We start from the raw sequence: 3,621 nt of genomic DNA, 5'->3' as shown, positions 1-3,621 counted from the left end.
ATGCAGGATTCAGATGCGTACTTTCTTGTGCAACAGCAAGCGCTAGAGGATTTAAGCGCCAAACAAGAGAAAGTTAATAATCTTGCTAAGCATATTTCCAGCATTATGGGTAACCAGGATATTGTTTCTTGAGCTCCTCTGAAGTGGTTTCAGTTCTGGACTTGTTTTGCTTTGGCGTTTATATGCTGCTGTGTTCCCTATATTTGCACTGGTGGCAAACTTTGATGCCTAGTGGATGTAATATGTGTAATAGCCGTGATAGCCTAGTGTAAGTTTCTTGCTTATTTATTTCCTTGTTGTCTTGTTTATTTTTTTGCTTGTAGTCAGTGCAGTTCTTTTTCCGCGGTTTTCTAGTGGCTGCAATAACCTATTTTTTAAAACTAGGCCACAATAACCATGGGCTAGTATTTACTTTAGTACACTGGGCCTCCTACGGGCCGTAGAAACAGTGGGCCTTCTACGGGCCGTAGACATAGTGGGCCTTCTACGGGCCGTAGAAACAGTGGGCCTTCTATGGGCCGTAGAAACAATGGGCCTCCTACGGGCCGTAGAAACAGTGGGCCTTCTACGGGCCGTAGACATAGTGGGCCTTCTACAGGCCGTAGAAACAGTGGTCCTTCTATGGGCCGTAGAAACAATGTGCCTTCTACGGGCCGTAGAAACAATGGGCCTTCTACGGGTCGTATCATCAATGGGACTTATACGGGCCGTATGATCGATTGGCCAAACATGGGGCAAACAGACCACATTCTGGCCGTAAACGGGCTAGAGTTGGAATCGTCCGTTCATGGGCCGACCATAATGGACCATCGTAAATAGGCCGTATTTGATGACGCTATGAAAACGGCCCAACGTATTAACGGACCACAAACGGGCCGACTGTAACCATGGGCTGAATTTGGCCTACAAGCAGAAAATGACAGTAACGGGCCGTAAGTAAATGAATGCTGGAAATGAGCCCAAGAATAAATGGGCTCTAAGAAGGCCGAAAGATAACATGGGCTGGAAACGGCCGAACGGAATAACGGGCCGTTAATGGTTATAAAGTGATACACAGTTCTTTACAGGCCAGTTTCACCACAGGCCGTTAATGGGTGTAAAGTGATACACTGTTTGTTACGGGCCAGTTTCACCACGGGCCGTTAATAGGCCAAGAGTTACATAGGGCCTCATATGGGCCGAAAGACGTCATGGGCCCTACATGGGTCAGACGTGAAAACGGGCTGGAATCATATTGGATGGCCCTGATGACGCTACTGGGCCTAATTCGGATAGGGCGTAACGGGCCTTGGGTTAGTGGGCTGTAAATGGGCTATATCCGAACATGCCATTAACAAGCTTTCCATGGGCCGGCCCGCCACCTTTTGACCAAGTCAAACGGGTCGGCCTTTTCACAGGAATGGGCCACTGTTGGGCTGTGCCACATGTCGACGTATCATAGGTGCCTTCTGTCCAATGAGTGGATGACACCTATCCCAACGATGAGCCGACACGTGTTTCCTCCAGCCAATGATGGTTTTACACGTGGAAAATCCCCATTGGTCAGGGCTGTTAATGGGTTAACGGATCGAAAACCCGACTCGATAGCTTAACGGCGTTCCGTTATGGTGGATGTCACATGTCGGTCACCCTTGACGAAAGCACTTCTGTGACACGCGATTTATCATCATGGAAGTGGACACTTCCGTGATGATAATTTTGGTAATGTCATGGAACACTTCTACGACAACACAGGTATGACTATCTTGATTCTGTCATAAAATCGTCATGGATGTACATGCATGACATAAAACGCGACCTACTGTGACAAACACGTATCATCACGGAAGTGTATTTTTTTGTAGTGTGAGTGAGGCTAAAAATAATCAAGTTGACATGGAGGAAGCAGGGAAGGGTCTTGACTGGGTTCATTCGAAGTAAAAATACAAGGAATATTTGAAGCAGCTTCCAGATATCAGCTCCAGCAAGAGCAAGGCAGCATTCGTGGCAAACCCTGATGTGGTCCAGAAGAGGAAAGGAGTTACAATAAAGAATAATCTGAAGTTGCCTCAAACCAAGCAACAGATGCTGAGGGCAGATGCCGAAATAAATGTGGAGAAGGAAGTTGTGGCGCAAACTATTTTGCCAACTACAGTGACCAGAGAGCCAACCACCACTCAAGATGTGTCAGCAATTCCTGTTGAGCCTACAACCATCACAGGAGTTCAACAGATCAAGGGGAAGATTCCTCTGTCAACAGCCCCACCTAAACCATGTAAGCAGCAAAAGATTGTCAAGTTTGCCAAGGGCACAAAGGCGGAACATGGCAGAAAAGGTGTTGGGTCCAGACATGAGACAGAGCAACGTGCCACAGCCATCGATGCAGGAGTGCCAAGTTGTGCTAGTTTGCTGCCAACTCAGGCTGGAAAGATGCGAACTCAATATACTAGTGTACCAACTGAAGTGTTAATTAGCACACGGGTCACAGTCAAAACTACCACTGTTTCTCAGGAAGACACAACTGCAATCGCAAGCCCCAAGGTGACAACTCATAGAGATTCTTCAATGCCAAACACGGAAGGAGGTCAACAGTGTGCGAAACTGCCATCTCCAAGAGCTATCACAAAGCATCCAAGCAAGCTTGCATAACCAAGAGCTAATTTTCAGCACACATTAACACAAGAGGAGGTGTTCAACATTGTAAGCAGGTGCAAGCCTCCCAGGCCGCCAACCACAACATTGCTGCGAACCAGGTCAGCGAATGATGCACCTGTGAATGTGCCACAAGGAGATGCCCCTGGCCTTCAACCCATACGCAGATCAAATCCTTGCGGCTATCATGGTGAAGGGTACTGCGATGCACCAACCTTTGACCTGGGCATAGATGATGATGTTGGGCATGCTGGAGCACTTGCTCCAGCAGCACAAACAGGGGAAGCCAACGTGGTTGTCATAGATGAGGATGAGTTGGACCCAGCAACTGTGAACGAAGGATGCGTTGCTGCTGATGCTGGCAAGGGATTAGCTCACCAACCAGAAGTTGGATCACCAGACAGCTGCCACACCCCGATATGTAGAGAACCAGCAGTTGGCACGAGCACTTCTTCAGGACCACCTATTGCACGAAGACAGAGGAGGGTAATAAGGCCCGAAGCGTCTCAAAGGTCTCCATTCATTGATTACAACAAAATGAAGACCTTCAACTCCAATGAGGCAGTCAACAATCTTTACGTTGCCCTCTTGTATTGGGTCAGGCATCACCCAGGAGCAAATGATGATAATACCAGGTAAACCAACTCCCCACAGCCTATATACATATATTTTTCAGTTGCATAGTACCACCCACTTAGTTGCACAGCAAGCAGAGCATGTTGCACAGAACAGTGCTTTTAGTTGCACACTCTTGTTTTTTAAATACACATTTTTCTTTCTGGCTGTGACCCTTCAAGCTAACTTTGTCTTTCATTTCTTTTAAAAAATGCAGCCCTCAGATAATCAGGTATGGTAATTTCTACATTTCTTTAAAGGAGTTAGTTGATTCCATGAAGCCAAAGCAATGCCTTTCAAGAATTGTTATTGAGACTAGAATCATACACATCATGGATAACTTACTAGAAGGGTCAAAGAAAGTCATTATGCCAC

Source organism: Triticum aestivum, chromosome 4A (assembly GCF_018294505.1).
Source record: "Triticum aestivum cultivar Chinese Spring chromosome 4A, IWGSC CS RefSeq v2.1, whole genome shotgun sequence".
Lineage (NCBI taxonomy): Eukaryota > Viridiplantae > Streptophyta > Magnoliopsida > Poales > Poaceae > Triticum > Triticum aestivum.
The sequence above is the reverse complement of the archived record's forward strand: the minus strand, read 5'-3'. Positions refer to the sequence as shown.